Here is a 19,480-nt window from a genome sequence, read left to right on the forward strand (position 1 = left end):
AAATCTGAAAGAGATTGTATTGTAATGTTGCAGTCCTCTTACCAGATATGTGATGCAATGTAGTCGCCCTGCATATGAAATATACTTTGTGTAGTCCCATGGATTTCCTTTATGTCATGTACTAGTCTTACACTTAGGCATTTATTTCTATATTTTGCTAAGTGGCTTTGCCACGTGGAGCAGGTCTGAGAGAAGTGTTTCCTCTGGGTCAGACTTCAGCCTCTCTCACAGCTGATACAGAAGATCTACTGGTCCTCCTGATAGGACTTCATGCACTTGCACATCAGCAGCTGCTCTGCCTCTCGGCACAAAGGTCTGGCAGGGTGGCTGCCATGTGCTAGAGAATTTAGCCTGGCTGATGACAGTCCATAGGGGGATTTGCAGAGTGCCAGAGATGACAGCAAACTGTTTGTTGCTCTTTTTCTTTTAAAGACTAGATGGAATTCTATGAATCATTCTTCACTTATTTTACCGAGGACTGTCATAAGTGTGTTTCCACGTTTTGTGCAAACCTGTAATTCTGTTGAGTTTGAAATGATGTGTTGGACAAGGGAAGAGGATGCAGGTGAATCATACCACTACATCAGGTTCAGACCCCTAACTCCAGGCAGTGTGAGCAGCCTGCTGGGAGCTCTGTGAGAGGAAGTCCAGCTTTCCAAGCTAGGCATATAAGGTAAGCGGTCTCTGCTGCAGGGCAATTCGCCAAGCTTAGGTAAGAGCTGGGTTTCAGGTGTACTTGACCACACTTGTGTCTTACCATGCAGAGCCTATTATTCCACCTGGGTTTCATGGCTTGTAGCCCAGGGCATATCTAGCTGGATGGGTGCTGACTGTTGCCTAAGCCAAAGCCATCTGACCAAGCTGATAAGCCCAGCTGAGAGGCAATTTTTAACTGCTCAGGCTCAGTGCCCTGCCAAGGCAGGTACACAGGACATAGACAGACAGACATGTCTTCAGTAGTGTAAGACTAGCTTAGTCCTGCTGTAACACTTGCTTAGAGCTGGACTGATGAGGTGGCTGAGGAGAAAACTCAATTTGATTTAAAAAATGTACACAGCCATTGAAGACTTCCACCTCACTGATATGAATCATGTGTAGGGAAGAGGGCGTTCTAAGTCATATTCCACATTGTTCTACTATAAAGGGGCTGCCTGCACTTCTCTACCTAATTCACAGAAGTCTATGTGCAACTTGGTGGGGTCAGGAGGTGACCGTTGAAAGGAATACCATGTCCCTCATGGTCTCCATTTTCAAAGGGAAGTGTAAAACCTATTTATGTATTCTTTCAATTCTATCAAACATCTTAGAAAGGTTTAGGATGCCAACAAACTGGTGATAAGCAGTATGAACTAACAGTAGTACAGGCTCAAGTTTTCCTGTGGAGTGAAAATTTTGCCTTGAGTATTTGTTCCCCACCATCCCATGAAATGGACTTCCCCATGATTCTAAAAATGCTCCGCCAGTCCAGGGGTGCTTTAATCCTCTGATTTGGTTTCTTGGTATTCTAAGCCAATAAAATATGAGAGGGCTGTATACAGATACATAAGGTGTATATACAGATCATAGAATCATAGAATCATGTCGGTTGGAAAAGACCTTCAAGATCATCGAGTCCAGCCATTAACCATGCCCCCTAAACCATGTCCTGGAGTACCTTGTCCACTCGCTTTTTGAATACCTCCAGGGATGGTGACTCAACCACTTCCCTGGGCAGCCCATTCCAATGTTTGACAACCCTCTCAGTAAAAAAATTTTTCCTAATATCTAACCTAAATCTCCCTTGCCTCAACTTGAGGCCATTTCCTCTTGTCCTATCTCCAGACACCTGACAGAAGAGACCAGCACCCACCTCACTACAACCCCCTTTCAGGTAGTTGTAGAGAGTGATAAGGTCTCCCCTCAACCTCCTCTTTTCTAGACTGAACAGCCCCAGATCCCTCAGCCGCTCCTCATAAGACTTGTGCTCAAGGCCCCTCACCAACTTGGTTGCTCTCCTCTGGACACGCTCAAGCAGCTCAATGTCTTTCCTGTAGTGAGGGGCCCAAAACTGAACACAGTACTCGAGGTGCAGCCTCACCAGTGCTGAATACAGGGGAATGATCACCTCCCTTCTCCTGCTGGCCACACTGTTCCTGATACAGGCCAGGATGCCGTTGGCCTTCTTGGCCACCTGGGCACACTGCTGGCTCATATTCAGCCGGCTGTCAACCAGCACCCCCAGGTCCTTTTCTGCCGGGCAGCTTTCCAGCCACTCTTCCCCAAGCCTGTAGCGCTGCATGGGGTTGCTGTGACCGAAGTGCAGGACCCGGCACTTGGCCTTGTTAAACTTCATACGATTGGCCTCGGCCCATCGATCCAGCCTGTCCAGATCTCTTTGTAGAGCCTCCCTACCCTCAAGCAGATCGACCCTGCCTCCCAACTTGGTGTCGTCTGCAAACTTGCTGAGGGTGCACTCAATCCCCTCATCCAAAACATCAATAAAGATATTAAACAGAACAGGGCCCAACACCGAGCCCTGGGGAGCACCACTCGTGACCCGCCGCCAACTGGATTTCACCCCATTCACCACAACCCTCTGGGCTCGGCCATCCAGCCAGTTTTTCACCCAGTGAAGAGTGCACTTATCCAGGCCACGAGACGCCAGCTTCTCAAGGAGTATGCCATGAGAGACAGTGTCAAAGGCCTTGCTGAAGTCTGGGAAAATAACATTGACAGCCTTTCCCTCATCCACTAGGCGGGTCACCTGGTCATAGAAGGAGATCAGGTTGGTCAAGCAGGACCTGCCTTTCGTAAACCCATGCTGACTGCGCCTGATTCCCCTCTTATCCTGGACTTGCTTTCAAAACAAACCGTTCCATAATCTTTCCCGGTACCGAGGTCAGGCTGACAGGCCTGTAGTTCCCCGGATCCTCCCTCCGACCCTTCTTGTAAATGGGCGTCACATTGGCAAGCCTCCAGTCCTCTGGGACCTCCCCTGTTGACCAGGAACGCTGATAGATGATAGAGAGTGGCTTGGCAAGGACCTCTGCCAGTTCCAGATAATTTGAGGATAATTAAAACACTTAAATTCATGGTAGGTTTTAAAAAGATGGGCTAAAATCTACTCTGTCAAGAGGATATTCGTACAGCTCTGGAGCTATGTGCCATGTCCACTCACACCTCCTTGGCCAACAGCTGCTCCTGCTACTCAGTGAACTATCTGAATACCTCATCTTTCCACTCAGAGGGTTAAAACTGTATCATTCTGCAAATGAAGTTCAGCATTAAACTAAGAAAACAGACTACATCTTTTGTTTTGGTTTGATTTTTTTGTTTTGTTTTGTATTGTTTTGTTCGAGTAGTCTGCTTTGCCCTTTCTGTGAAAAATACATTTTCTTCATTATAATCTATTAAAATTGTAACAATATATTGTATTTTCCAGCTGGCAAAGGTGATTAAGTTGTCATTTATCTTCAGTGCAAGCTTCTTGGGGTCGTTGGCTGTTTCATTACTTGTGTCTATCTCAGTGAGGTGTCCAAGTACATAAACAGGGCTCCAAGATGTGCTGCAATACAAATAGTACCATAAAATTTATTACAAAGTTTGATATTTATGCTGAAACTTTTCAGAGGAGCTGGACTTTATCTACATCACAACTATTGAAAGAGACAGGAATGGCTGTAGGCCTTGTATTTTCAGAAATTAATCTCAAATTCAACTGACTTAGCTTCCGCTCAGTTCTTGCAGGAGGGCACACTCCATCAGCCATAAGAAACCTACAAGGATCATATGGGTATTCCTTTCCTAGGAAAAAATAGCTTTCCTCAAAATATACTGATAAAGATTTTTCAAAGTTTGCTATGTTTACAAATGCTAAAATCCTTAGGGAAATTTGATTTTAATTCCTCCTGATCTTTGAGATCCTGACTTCAATTAATTGAAAATATAGGAACTTTCACATTTGCTGGCGATTTGAAGAAAAAATGTCTCTCCTGTGAGGTGGATGTCTCAGGATAGCCCCGGCCTGTACTGGGAACACTTGTACAGTTTAGTACCTTCAGCTGAAGTAGGACCAACATTTAGTATTACATAAATCCATAACCCTTTCTGGAAAGTGTGACTGAGGCCAGGTGGAAAGCAGTTGTAAAATTCTTTGGAAACAGGCTTTTGTCTTTCCTGTGTTTAAAGCTGTTTGTAGGACTAGTTACCTAAAGTTAACACTCTGTGCAAACCTGTCTCTTAGAAGTCGTGTTCACATGACTGATTAAAATGTCACTTTAGTCCCCTGTAAGGTCTCAGGAATCTGGGACTGTGGGACTACCATTACCCATTTGGAAACACCAAGCAAGGGGCAGTATCTTGCTGCTGGTGCTCTTTGAAACAGAGGAGAGAGTAACTGAATGCTGTAGCCTCTCCAGGACTGAATGAGCAGATCCCATTCATTATGTGCCATAAGGGGAAAGATAATTTTGAGGTAATACTTAATCTTCCTGACATATCACATGCCACACACAGGCTTTTAGTGTCCTCTGCTCTGAAACACAGAGAAATGAGCCCTGCTTTCCAGAGTAAAACTGAATATCACCCCCCCCCCCCCCAAAACAAACCCCAAACAGCAAAACAGGAAGAAATGAAACAGACAGCAGAACTTACTCAATTATGAAATGCATGCTGTGAACCAGGTTCTTCCTAAGCTGCTGTTGGAAAGAGCTGACTGCCCCTGCCATGCTGGTCCCAGCACCAGCCCAGGCGGCTGCCAGGGCGGCGCTGCCCCACTTGCCCCAGTGCTGCAGGGGCTAAGCAGCCGCCCCAGCCCCGAGCAGCTGCCCTGCCGGGGTTAGGTAAGACGAGACAAGGAGCAGGCAGCGGATCCACACAGAGGACCTGGCCTTAATGGTGCTCTGTGTTTAACAGCAGCTTCTCGGCATAAGAGAGGAATTTGAGGGAGGCACGATCTGCCTCTGTGCTGTTGTGCTGCCAGTGATGCTGGCAGGAGGAAGCTGCCCATTACGGCACTCCGGGCCAGCAATTCAGCAGGAAGAGCCTTGTATCTGCTAAAATTGCCTGGCATGGCATAGTCTGTACAAATGAAACCGCTTCCTTCATCACAGCGAAATTATCACTGAGAATGAATACCTTCTGCTAATGATAAAAGAATTTAAAATTTCCTGACAATGTCATTCTTATCACCCAAGATACCCTTATGAAATGCATATTTCAGGTATATTATCTGCCTTAAATAGACACCCAAACAGTACATAGCTCTAGGAGGAAGACACCATCGCCTTGTAAAATTCAATGTATACTAGCAACAGATATTTCATTGTAGGTAGTGTGAGTGGGGGATGAATTTTGTATTTCAGACTGTGACTATACAACACAAACATGAGAGACAAATGGGATAAAGGCAAATGGCTTGTGACCTAAATATCATATGATATTTTCTATGCAGATTGAGACCCACATTTACAGAATCCTGTATAGCTACATAAATACCACGGGGAATAATTTCTGAGAATTGCTGCAGGCTCATAATATTCTCATTCCTGTTTATGCTTTCTTAAATCTGTTCTCATTCCAGCATTACTTTTCTCCTCCAAAGGGTTACCTTTCCTTGCTGCTTCTTCTTTTGGTTTGTGACTTCTCTGTTAGATCATTTCTTTAGTATTAGTATTTTTCATCCTCAGCCCTTTTGTGGAGCATGTTTTTCCCTCATCTAACCTCATAGTCCTAATTCCCCCCCTGCTATTCTGCTTGCCTTCTGTTGCTTCCCTTCGTTTCCCTAATATTTTGTCTCCTAGAGTGCGAACCGCATTTCCTTATAATCCTCCCTCCTCCACTCTCCACTTCCGACACTCATACTCACCCCCACACAGATGCCTGCTCTACTACTGCCTGACACCTACTCACAGAAACTCCTGTTGCCACGTTTCATCCTTCCCCCCTCAAAAGTGAGCCTCTCAGACATGATGTCATCCTGAGAGACACTTATGTTCCCAGGTCCTCTCACAGACACCTTGTGTTTTATCTGCAGAGACACAGTGCCATATTCTTGCCTTCCCTGGCTGTCAAAAACTCACTGTCAACTTTTCATGTGCCCCATGTTCTCTCAGTCATGCTGTTTTTACTCTGACTGTCCCAAATACTTCCATTCTCTGCCCTCATCTGCCCAGATGTGTCAGCCTGGATGAGCTCTTTGAGCTGCAGTCTGGTCTCTGCCACAAAACTACTAACCAGCTTTAAGCAGGTCACAGAGGCTTCATTTTCTTTTTGCTTTTGTTTTTCCTCTTTTGTTTTCTTGCCTTTTCCCCTTCCCTTCCCTTCCCTTCCCTTCCCTTCCCTTCCCTTCCCTTCCCTTCCCTTCCCTTCCCTTCCCTTCCCTTCCCTTCCCTTCCCTTCCCTTCCCTTCCCTTCCCTTCCCTTCCCTTCCCTTCCCTTCCCTTCCCTTCCCTTCCCTTCCCTTCCCTTCCCTTCCTCTTCCCTTCCTCTTCCCTTCCCTTCTCACTGAGGATTATGAAAATCCTCAGATTGAAAGCACAAAGGAATTGTCTTGTTCTTTTATTCCCCAGCACCTTGTGCTCACCTCGGGTTGGGACAGGCTGCTGGGAAATTCCCTGGTTACACAGCAGAGACTCCTGGAGTCTCCACATCAGTGATCTGCCCCAACATGACTTCTCTATGAGTTTTTTTTTAATTAATGCAATTCTCTCTTTTATGGGCCTGCTTCTCACAACATCTTGCCTCCTTCTTAAATGCACTTCACAAATGAAAAGGGAAATTGATTCAGCAGTAGTTACAATAATGTTCCACTTGTGCAATTTGTTTCATATGTACTATGTGTGGTGGTGTTTTGAATAGTTGTAAAGATACTCAAAACATTTTTAATTCCCCCAGTTGGGAGTGGAAAGTGCAGGGGTGCAATGAACAGAGAGAAAACTTAACATTAGCATTTAAATATTTGCCTGTGCTTCTTTCAGTGCTTTGGGTTGGGAGGAATGGAAATCTGCAAGCATTTGCATTGGAAATTGCATTTGGAAATCCAAAGGTTTACCCAGCTTGTGAAAGTGTCAACTTTTAACATTTGGTAATGTTCTTGAACCCTGCAAGGACTGGAACAATCAGGATTTGCTCTGTGATTGTGAGATGCACCTCTGTATTTTTTCAGCAGCACTGTGGGACTGCTTGGGTGTAGGCAGTAGAAGAGCCTGAAGCTCTGGATTGGGTGTGTGTTGCATCCCTAGCCTGTGCAGTGGCAAGGCCTGGGCACTGTGCAGCCCCTTTCCATCCCTCTTTCTTTCTAATCCCACAGTTCCACAGAAAGGATACACAGTCCCACGGCCTTATGGGAGTGAGGTGTATTCCCACAGGCGCATTGCTTGGGTGGCAGTGGACAAACAACACTTCAGTATTTTAAAGCAGTGTACTCCAGATAGATAATGCAATTTAGGCTGCTACACTGGAGTCATAAAGAAGGCACAAATTCCTTTTCCATAAAATATCTCCATTTTTGCAGAAACATCTCTTAGCTGTGGGTTGCTCCTATACCTGTGCCTGTGAGTGTGGAAAGAAAGTAAGGGACAGTGATAGGGAAGGTTTGTATTCTCATAAACTGTTTGTCCCATTGGGGCCTCTTGAGGAAGAGAGCTGAATTATCACTGGAAACCAATTTTCTTTCCAGGCAGCCCCTGAATGTGGACCAAGCTTTGTCTTCTAAGTGCAAACTTGAGGCCTTTCTTTCTGCATCTTCTACACCATGTTTATTGCACATCTTTATTTAGAAGCTTTACATATGGCATGTTGTCTCATGAATATGATTTCTTTCATTTAAAAGCCATTTTTATTTTTTAGAAAATTGAAATATGGCTCACCAACTGAATCTTATAATTTTCTCCGGACAGGCAATGCTATCTTAGGAGCCACCTTCATAATTTGGGATAGTGTGAAAACTGAAATACCAGTTTCAGATCATACAAGGACTGCCAGATTTTGTTCTCACTGATATCATGACTGTTGTACTAGCAAAAAAATGATGCAATATAACCTGATTGCATAATAATTCTTTTGAAGAAGATTATACTAAAAGGGATTTAATAATATGTGAAATCAAGCACTATGTGAAATAGCCATAGAGAAATCACATGAAACTGTAGCATTGCCTAGAATATTTCTGTAAGGTCAAAGCAAAGGTTGAATTTATGTGCCATGGAAACAGTGTCAAATGAACTTTGAGGTTTTAAAGTTGTTTGAACTGTAAACTCAGTGAAACTAAGAAGAGAGGAGAGAGCAGCATGCTCACACCCTATGCTACTCACATGACAGGGTATGGAATGACCTCCTGGATTTTAGGACTGAGTCTGAGGAAAAAAAAAAATTAAATCTACTTGTAACCACAAATCGCAGGATTAACTCCAAATTAAATACTGTAAACCTATAAAATCAATATGGATGCAAAACAGAAGACTCAAACTGATTACATTACAATAATTTATTTAGGGTAACTTCTCTTTACTGTTCCTTCCACATAAAAGCTGCTGATTTTATATTCCTTATAAGCAGACCTTTCATCTTAATGGATGTATTATTTTATTAAGGAATGTACCTTTTTTTTTATTTTAATATGCAAGCTTGTCCATCAAGCATATTTTTATTGTGCAGGGTGCAGAATATTTGACTTACAGGCATTTCGATATGTGTGGTATTTAATTTTAGTTTCATTATGAAATGTAATAACCACTGTCAGTGTAAGAACTTGACACTTCACGCTGGATATCCTACTGCTCCTAAATGAAGATTTATTATTATGTGTAATTAAGCCGGTAAATAAAAACATGTGGTCTTTCATTTTCTGATGTATGCTATAGAAGGGTGAAAGTCTTAAGTTGCCCAAAGACAAATGTTGGTACAAAAGATCAAAACCACCACTGCTAAATACAGGATTTATGATGCCATTGATAAATAAAGTGTACATCAAAAGAATTAGCAAAAATAATTAAAAAAGAAATCCCCTTCCCTCAACTCATAAGTGGAAGGAAGAGGGAATGGCTTCAAAAGAAAACTATAGCGTACCATTAGGGATTCTAATTGCTACATCAAATTACAAAGGCAAGTACCTCATTAAAAATTCTTTTAAAAATTCATTTATTTCTATACTATAAAAAAATACATGTATAGCAATTATATAGAAAGTTATGATCCTGATAGTGTTTTGGTGAATCACTTAGACTTAAGCTGGATGATAGTGTAACATAAAATGTAATAACAATGACTAACACAGGTCCTTTTTCAAGTGTAAACCCTCAAATTATTGTAAACCCAGTTGTATTATTGTTTGGATTTTTTTTTTCTCACTGACACTCATTCTGCAGTAATTATGAGAACCTTGATATTTTACAGACAATCCAGTACAATTTGCTTTATTGAACTGAATAAGATTGATGGGGGCATGATTCTTCCACCTATACATAAATCAATGAATTTTAAAACTTTGTAAATCTTGTAAGAAGGCCAGGGTTTTTCATGCTAAGCTCCCATTTTGCAGATGAATGACCATGGACAGTATAGCATGACAGAGTAATTCATGTTGGAGACCTCTGGAGGCCACCAGGTGCAATCCCCTGCCAAAAGCAGGGTCAGGTAGCAGGTTACTCAGCATGGTGTGGAGCAGGGTTTTGATTGTCTTCAAGCATGGAAACTCCATGGACTGTCTCTTCTTTCATATACTGTAAGAGTACTTCCCCTTCCCCCCCTTCCCCCCCCCCCTCCCCCCAGCTGGAATTTCCATCATTCCATCTTGTGTTTGTTGCCTCTCATCCTGTCCTGGTGCATGTCTGAGAAAAGTCTGTCCTCTGCACCTTATCTTTCTGTAGCTACAGGCAGCAATGAGGTGTCCACTTACCTTTCTCTTCTTAATGCTGAATAAAAACAGTTCCCTCAGCCTTTTTGCGTGTGTTAAGTTTTCCAGTCTCCTGACTATGCTGGCTGTTAGCTGGATTTGCCTCTGTATGTCATTGTCTGTTTTACACTGAGGAGCCCAAAACCTGATATCCATCAAGACTCCACACGTGCAGGTCTCTGGTGCAGAGACAGTTAAATAACAAACTGAATTCCAATAGCAGTTTAAAAATCTGGTTTAATATGTGATAACAATTTTCATGTTTTTATTTAATCCTGTAAATGTGCCATACAGAATTCTTTTCTATCTAATGCATGATGGATCCCACAGTGCTGTCTGGTCACTGGTGTCCTCAGACGAACATGCCTGTCCTTGTGGAGTCTGTTAGGCCATGGACATTGCAACAGATGGAGGAAGGAAGCAACTCCCTAGCTCACTATGATCTTGCTTCAAAGATGAATATTTGTACAATCGCATTGACACTGACGGAACTATGGCAAAGCAATAACGTAAAAATTGTCATAGTAGTTGGACAAAACCCATCTTGACAAGAATCCTGTTTCTAAAAGTGGCTAATAGTGTCTACACAGGGAAAGAGCACAGAAAAGACCCAGGGTATATCTCCCACCAAAATGTCCACCTAATACACAAAAAGGGGGAAATATTGCATTAACTCCTTGTAAAACTGTTGAAATAATTTCTCTAAGAAAAAAAGGTTTCTTTATAGTCAGAATTGGAACTCTACTGAAGACCTTTCAGTAGATTTGTCTGGCAATTTATCTCCATAACTCTTCATCACGAAATGCCAGTTCATCTGGAATGAAGAATGTTACAGAAACACACCTTTTTCAACTTTTTTTTTTTTAAACTCAGGCTGGATTTTTGGAGAACACTAGAATGAGGTGGGTCATCTTCAATTTACGCACACAAGATATTTTTAGCTAAGGATGCAATTCATCTACCCTAACTTTCGATGTCTAAAAGTTAAATATCAAAGTCTAGGCTACTTACCCTAGAAACTGCCTCTAGAAGGAAGTTCATTTTATACTAGAATTGGTATACAGCATCAGTCAGATGAATTGGCATGTCTCTACTTTTCTCCATTGATTATATAAACAGCCAAGGTCACTAGATCAGACTCACAAGTAAAATTTTAGATGTCTGAAATTAAGAAAAGTGAATATCAGTCTAAGTGTCCCAAATTCCAGTCACTACTGCAGAGTACATGTTTATTTCCACCAAAAAGAGAGATCTTTGGGAGATCTGTCTTTCTAATTAAAAATAAAATATGCTGGAATTGGTTTTGTCTAGCACTAAAAAAAAATATTTTTGGAATCTCAGGGTGTGTGGAATGAAAAAGTTATTTTTATATTAATCTGTCACACACTTAGGCTTTGGGCCAGTAAATTTAACAGAGCATCTTCTAATTTTTAAAAATACAGAAGCATTGAGACACTAAGATCACCTAGATCTCTATATTAGTAATACAATGTTATGAAAATAAAGTTCCTTTCTTTTTATGCATTAGCACATTATCATATGAGCTTACTGACTACAAGGCAGTGCCAGTAAAACACGATTTTATCATTTACAATAACTTTTTTACTATATAAATATGATACAGTGCTAATAAAATGTAATGGAAAATTTTGATGATGATACATTCCTCATTCCTAATATCAGGATAAAATCTCTGCAAATGGAGCTCTTAGAAGATGCATGGAAAGAATATTCTATCTGTGGCTGCAATGTAGACTGCAGAAGTAAAGTGAGGTTGCTAAAGCAAGTGTTCAGCATTGACAGGTGAAGCATCAGTCTGATGGTTGATTGTTTCTTTTGCATGCAGCCACCATAACTTGTTAGGAAAATGTTTTAGCTAACTCTGAGTGCAGCAGCTGTTGTTGCCAAAGATCAGCAGCTATACTAAAGTAATGCCAGTTGCCTACCTTGTGGCCTATAATTCAACTGATTTATTTAAACTACTGTCAAAAATAGGTATGTATTTTTTCCTGATAATTTTAAATCCTCAGTTTCTCATTAACTGTTTACTGTGATTTAAAAACAAAAACCAGTGATGGAAACAGTGAGAATGAACACTCATGCAAAAATTAAAAAATATTTTGCAATTGATAGCTCCCAGGAGAATCTCAGGTTACTTGCACTATCCATTGTATCTTTTAAAAGTAAGTAAGAAGCACAATTTGCAGCAAAGGCAGGTTTGCCCAAGTTACACTCCTGGACACTGCTGTCCAGCAATAGGCTTAGAAATGTGCAACAGGAATAAGAAATTATTCCATGTACCTGTACAGTAATTTGCACAATAAAGGCCTTTGAATTCTAGCCTACGCTAGAATTGAGAGCCACACAGTGAGGTAGATAAGTGTTGTGCTGACTTTATAGATGGTGGAACTTAAGTACAGAAAGTCCAAGTGGCTTTGCAGAAACCCATGCAAGAAGTCAAAACAAACCAGAAACAGAGCCTTTGTTTTTCTGGGGCCCAGTCCCATGCTTTAAATAGAAAATGTTCAATCCTGTGACAACATCTTCAGTCTGAGCACAAAACAGACCCCAAAGATTTTCTAAGCCCAAAATGGGTGTCTTGTTTTGAAAGATGTGTCCCTGAAGGGCGGCAGCAGATTGTGAACGTTTCAATGAGGTCACTTGCCTCTCAGGAACACAAGGGCAAGCTGTCTTTGTGACTGATTTAGGTTTAGGCTAGGAAAGCAGCTTGAGCTAATCACAAGGCTCCCAATGTGCACAACTGCTGCATCTGCAACATTTGCTCTCACTCATTTAACTTCCAGTTCAGAGGAGGCCTATCTGCATCAGGAGTTTGTAAAGGCATCTGCAACCCAAAGCAAACTGCTACTGTTCAGATCAAAGTTTTCCTCCTGTTTCAAGCTGAGTAGCCTTGATTACTGACTGTGGGTGCTGTCAAGTTTAGTGCTCTGTGTATCTGATCACTTGATATGACTATCTAATTCCAGAAATGTTGTCAACCCACAGAAGAAATCTCTTGCTTTGGAGAAAAAGGGGTGATCATTAGTTTCAAGTTTGGGGATCTTTCTCATTATTTACTGACTCGGGGAAGATTTTTATCAGTAGGTCAGAGAAATACTGGTGCAGGGCCTTGCACTGCATATTAATGTGTGTGGACATGTTCTTCCAGAATGCATCCATTTTGCTAATTGTGGCAGCTTGAATAAGATTTTCAGAAATTTTTGCTTTACTAATGAGATCAGGCTTTATTTAGGTAAAAAAGAAATCCATCTTTCACTATTAGTCTTTTTATAACTTTATTTTTTAATTCTTTTTATAACTTTCTCAGCTTCTAAATGTACTGAAAATCCAGAACATACAAATTATATGCAGCAACAATTTTTTTCTGTTTCAATGCTCACAAACATTGTGTAATTACAGGATTCCTACTATTAATATGGCCCATGACGTTTAAATGATTTGTGAACTGTGAGCAAACTTCTTACCAATATTACAATGTGTTTTAGAAGTACTTCTCATGGTGGATACTATTTTATAAATTAACTAAAGGTTTTATTTTCTGTTTTCCCATGCTGCTAGTGGTGTCTTCAACATTGTGCCTTCTCTCCTACATGGTGCAAACCATGTATTATTTAAAAGATATTTCAGCTGTTTATTTTGAGCTCCTTTAGAAATACTAATGTTGGGAAGCAACATAGAAAGAGGTGTAAACCACAATATCTTGAAATGACCCAGACTGCAGCCAGCCTTGCTCACATATATGCTACCTTAACCTTGTGTATATTTCTGTGTAACTTTCCAGTCTTAACTTAGCTTTATCTGAAGATGTATGTTGATACATCCTTCATTTAGCTCATTTGTCTTTCCAGTTGTAATATGTATTTAAGAATAAAAACACTGTCAAACACTCTTTGCCTCTGTGAGAGACTGAAAGAGTTAATGTCTCAAACATTGTGGTGGGGCAAGTTCTGCTTAAAGACGAACCCTGCACAGCAAGGAACGCAGGTGAAAAGCCCATCAGCTCAGACATCAGCAGCAGGAGGGGGAGGGCGTGCTGGAGGGTGCGCAGCTCCCTGCTCTGATAAGCTGTTCTGATACAAAGATCAAACAATGGCCGTGTCTGCAGGGAAGGAGAAGTTACTCCACAAACGGCCCCCAAGCCCAAAGGCTCCAAAACTGCTCATTAACCCGAAGGAGGGGCAAGGAAGATAAAAGGACACAAACTGAAGCCCCAGGCGCGCAAGCCCACCAGGACTGGACCCCTCGGCTGACTGAACCAACGCTGGACCCAGGACCGGTGAAATCTTTCTGTCTTCCTTTTTCTCTCTCTGTCTTCTTCTCTCTTTCCTTTTCCACAGTCCCTACACCTCATCTGTTTCAAGACATAAACCGCTGACCAAGTCTGAGACTGAGAGTAGATCCAGCTGCCCCTAGACCCTTCTCTGAGGAGGAGTCTGGAAAGCAAGGGGGTCTGCTCTGAACCTCGTGACTCAACGGGAGGGATCTCCTTATTCTCTGAATTGATGTATACGGTTACAATGTTTACAGAAGTATGGCCAATTCTTATGCCAATTCCTGTTGTGAGAAACCCTGTCACCTACTACCATGCCTCCCCAGTTTTGTTTGCTTCTGTCATGCATTAAATCTTTAACTGATCGTTTGGTGTCCTTTCACCTTAATTTAGCCCGAGGGAATTTCGAATTAAACAGGACTCGCTGGTCTGTGCAGTCTGGGTCCTGACAGCCTCTACACAGTAGGTTTGTCACAGTCTATTCACAGGTTCCTTTGGGAAGCTGTGACCTCACAGCTAAAATTCATGTTTCCATTAGTATCTCACATAAGATAAGCTAAAGCAGCTGGAAATTCCTATGCCATTCCTAAAGTAAAATTTTCTTTTTGCACTCAGTGAGCAGAAAGCCAATTAATCCTAAATGAACTGTAAGCCACTTCCATCTTTGTAGCACAAAACTGTCTGAATTTTAAAATAAATTAAGAAAGGGAAAACAGCAAAGTGTCCCTTTTTCTCATTTGATGTTACTTAGTAGACATTCAGAAATGTATTTTGATTGACTCATTTTCCTTGTACTTTTCCTCACTTACGGTTTCAGTGTCATTGTTCTGTAGCTAATCCACTACTTCAAATCATTTAAACATGAGCTGTGGTAAGAAAGTCCTTAAAAGGAAAGGTTGTCATAAAATTTTTCATTGAAAGATATCCTGCATTTCCCACAAAATATACAAACTCAGATGTGGAAAGGAGGTGCAATGAGATTTAGTGAAAGGAATACCCCGTACTGCCAAACATCCCTGTATCGAAAACCAGGTGGGATTAGGCTTTCTCAGAAAATCTCTGCTACTAATTTACAAGCCAGAAAAATACCAGGGTGAATGTGTAGGTACCCTGCGTGCCAGTACTGGGTTATAGTGAAGCCTGCAAAAACCAGAGCAAACTACTTGAGACTTTAAAAAATTAAAATCTATTCAAAGCTCAGAGGAACTGTTTGTTGACTGTTGTTTGTTTGAGCAGATTCAATATCCACACCTTCAAACGAAAGACCTTTTTTCCCAAGAGGCAGACAGCTATTGCCAGCCTAGTTGTGGCTACCTTACTCTGCATGTTTGGGGAAAGAAAATGTAATGTTTTCAAAGAGTTTTCTATTGAATATTTTAAAGATTTAGGAAGAACACCACTAATGCAGAAGAGATTTGGCTTTTTTTTTTTTTTTAAGTGTTTGAGAAGATCAGCAAAGGCTATCATTTTATTTTCCATGAGCCCCTACAACTCACTACTCCAAAGATGCATGGTCAGTAGAAAAAGAAGAAAAATCTCCACTAGTTAAACTTTCTATTGAAAAAAAGGTTTTGTTTCCTTTCTGAAAAGGAAATCAGAAAAAAACCCTGTCCAGCTTTGTACAACTTGATGGATAGATTAGATTCAAAGGGAAGATAAAAGATTACTGATAACAGACAGCAAACAGATGCATCTTTACATTGCTGGGATTTTAGCTGTGACCCTAAGGTTTAAGTTCATGTTGCCAAATATATCTCTTTTAATGACAGTAGTAGAAGATATATAATTTATCTACCATTCTTACTCCCTTTCTCATGTAACAATACATCAAGTATTTCGTATTTTCTGAGTTGCATTTCCTAAAACAGTGATTTTGATCCAAATGAATTTACATAGGAATTCAGTACCTAACTTCTGTAGGTTTATTTAGAAACCATGGCATAGAACAACTCCTCTTGGCTTGCTGGTGGTCTGCACTTAATCTCTAGATACATCAATAAAATGCTTATGTGATTTGTATGGGTTCATTGCTGTCTAGGAGAAGGAAGGTAATTGCAGTACTTTGAAAGGAAACATGGACAAGTAGTTTTCCAGAGGGATATTGTCCAGATCCAGGCCTGCAAGAAAGACAAGAGAAATACCCCTTTCTTTCTTCCACTTTTGCGCTAAGGCAATAAACATGGTTGACTATAAAAAAGTCATGAAACATGCCACCTGATTCTCATTTGCCATTTGTTTCAATTTCCATATTATTCCTTTCAGTTCATTATCTTTCAGTCTTTCCCTTTATTCTTGCTTTCTAGTGCAATGCTCTCACCTTCTGTCTTTAGATTCTTCTTCCTCCCATTTGCATGCTTTCTTACACAAGGTCCCTTTTTCATTCCTTCTCTTTCTGTCATACTTCATTTCCATACCTTGCTTCTTGTTGCATGGCCCGAGAGTTTCTCCTTAATTTTCAGCTGTGGCCCATGATCAACATCAATCCATTTCCTCAGAATCCTTTCCTTACGTTTGTCCCAAATTTCAGTGTGTTTTACCCCTTTGCTGTTCCTCTAGACTAATTTCTAGACAAAGCCATCGTATTGTGTCAGAGCTTCCTTTTCTGTTACCCCTTAGGGTACATAAGAAGGCTACAAGAACATCACAGAAAGGATGGGCTTTCACATGAGCTTGTGTGATCTCAAGCCTATAAATCTGGCAGCAGTTCTAAACTAATTTTTTTCTGGGGATCAAGCTGACTTTGGCATTATGGACTTCAAGCCACTTTTAGGGTCAGTTCTGTCTATTACCCAGGGCTTAGTTGCTTCTTTCAGCTGATACAGCCACCAATGTGGGTAGGAGGAGGCAATCAGTCGTACAGATCGACAGCCTAATATGAAGAAAACCACTGCCAAGAGTAAAACTTTATGTGCATTATCTGCAGTAGACGTCAAGATCATAGAAATGCAATAGTAACTCTTTAGGAGAAATTTGGGCAAGTCATGGCAATGTCTACTGTTCCAGCACAGCTGCATTTGAAAGCTCAGAGGCAGAGGATTCATAGTTTCCTGTACAACAAGGAACGCTTTGCATAGATGCAAGTAGACTCAAAGCTGCAAATACCAGAGTTCTGTTTGGATGGAAGTTCCCTGATAGTTCAGACTGCAGAAAAGTGGTCCAGGTGTGCCTCTAGACAGCAGGTTTGGGGACAGTAATGAATAGCTCAAAGTGGTTATACCAAAGCCCTTGGTAATTTTCAGAAGTGACACTTGACCCTGTGCAGACAGCAAATATGTATCTTGTGTATCTCTAACACCCTCTGTAAATCTTGAGGTGGTTAATTGGGTCTTCTGCTTTTTGTAGTGTTCTGAATTTTATTCAGCATGAATATGGTTCAAAAAGACACCAAGAAAATCCTTATAACAAGATCTCCAAACCCTCCATTTATTGCTTTTCAAACACAGCCAGTATTATCCTAGCACTGATACTTCACTGCTCCAGTTAGAAGTCTTTGAAGTGCCACCTAAACTGGGGCCAAAGGTAAACATAATGAGAGAGATTACTCTGCATGTTGAATAGAATTTGCATTTGATAATTTTGCTGTCATTTCCTGTGTTTTGTACTTTGTACTAAAGCTGCTGTGATGTAGTGCCCCATCTACACACTGTGCTTCAGTGTATGGACTCCTGCCTTCAGTACTACGATTTCAGTGCTGCACTCAACCTAAACTCACTGGGTGAGAAGGCAGCCTGATTCAGACTATTGTGACTCTCTTTGGACAGTGAATATATGATTTTGAATTTGGTTTAGAACTTTTCTTTGAATGTAATTGTTACTCCAGTTCTTCTTTCCCTTTTTATTTTTCTCTTATCAGTTACATGGAAAAATATTTCAACCTGCTAAATTTTCCACCATTTTTTAAATGGACTTTGGGTTCTCTGGTTACTATTCTCTCTGACACTTCTTTACTAGCTGCTTTTGTTGCTATGGACTTAGGATAAATTAAATGTTATCTGGTCATATGGGCTACTTCATGCTGTTGATGAAACATTTGATAAGCTTATAGAGACAAATCCAGGGAAAGATGTGGAAGCCTGTAAGGCAATGTGACATACAGCTTTTAGCTATTTGATCCCCAGACTGGATCTGTAAAACCAAAGTTAGAAACTTAGGTTCCTGATAAAATTATGAGAAGAGGTAGGCATTTAAGAATCACCTCAGCAATTCAAGCTGAATGAGGAGATGATAAATAGGACATGCTGAACACAGACATGCCCCTGACCTCCCACCACTCCCATGGAGTTTAAGCACTTGGCTCAGATCTCTTCAGTGCATTTGATTTCCTTCTCTGTGTGGTGAGAAGGCATAGCCGTGGTGTTCCCTCTCGGGCCCTACAACAAAACCAGCATATGTTGACGCCTGGGATAACACCCCTCATCTTGTTAGCATATGAGTCTCCTGTCCACCTCTATTGTCAGACCTAGGCCTTTTGAAGAAAGGAATGCAAAGTTCATGGAGCCAAGGCAGGAGAGCTGAAGGAGCATCTATCAGCAGAACAGTCATTCGTGTACTCATTTAAGAATGGGAGTCCTGGATTTTAGTCTTGACTTCCTTTGCTGCTTATACATTTAATGTTAAAGTGAATCTTGGAAATTAAAAGGTACCATATCCCTTTCTGGCCCTGTTTCAGCGAAGGGTGTGATAGGTAAACCTCTCCTCCACTTCTGTATCCATCTGTCCGTATTGTAAAGAGGTCCTTATCTTGATCAGTGGAAGAGATGGATCCTTGAACCTCAAGTCAAGGAATTTTTTCCTGGATGAGTGCATTAACGCCTATCTGTTCTTTAAAGACTGTAGGCTACTCTACCTCTTCCTGGTATTCTGGTGCATTTTATAGAGAAAGCAGCTAGCACTACCTTTTACAAAGAGTCTGAAAGGCTAGAATTCATCTGGCTTAATATGGACAGTAGATATCAAAGTCTGAACTAATTGTCTAAGATCCCTTTACAGTCAATGGAGAGAATTGGGAATTTACAGGGTTTTGTGGACACTAAGGCAGAAAATAAGGCAGATGAACAACATCCTGCAAATGTTTCATTGGCCACAAGTGGAGCCGAGTGTGAATATCTCAGCCACAGACATCTAAAGTAAAAAGCCTGCGGCTAAGTGAGATAAATCCCATCCAGAGGATCAAGCATGCCTGCTGGATTATGCCCGTGGAGAAGCAAAATTACAGGCCTTTCTGGATTGCTGTAGAGTAAGAGTGAAGTACCTAGAAATCTCTAGGTGGTTGCTGAAGTCAGGAAAGTAAGCAGCAGATGAATCTCATTTTTTGACTG

This window comes from Harpia harpyja, chromosome Z (assembly GCF_026419915.1).
Source record: "Harpia harpyja isolate bHarHar1 chromosome Z, bHarHar1 primary haplotype, whole genome shotgun sequence".
Classification (NCBI taxonomy): domain Eukaryota; kingdom Metazoa; phylum Chordata; class Aves; order Accipitriformes; family Accipitridae; genus Harpia; species Harpia harpyja.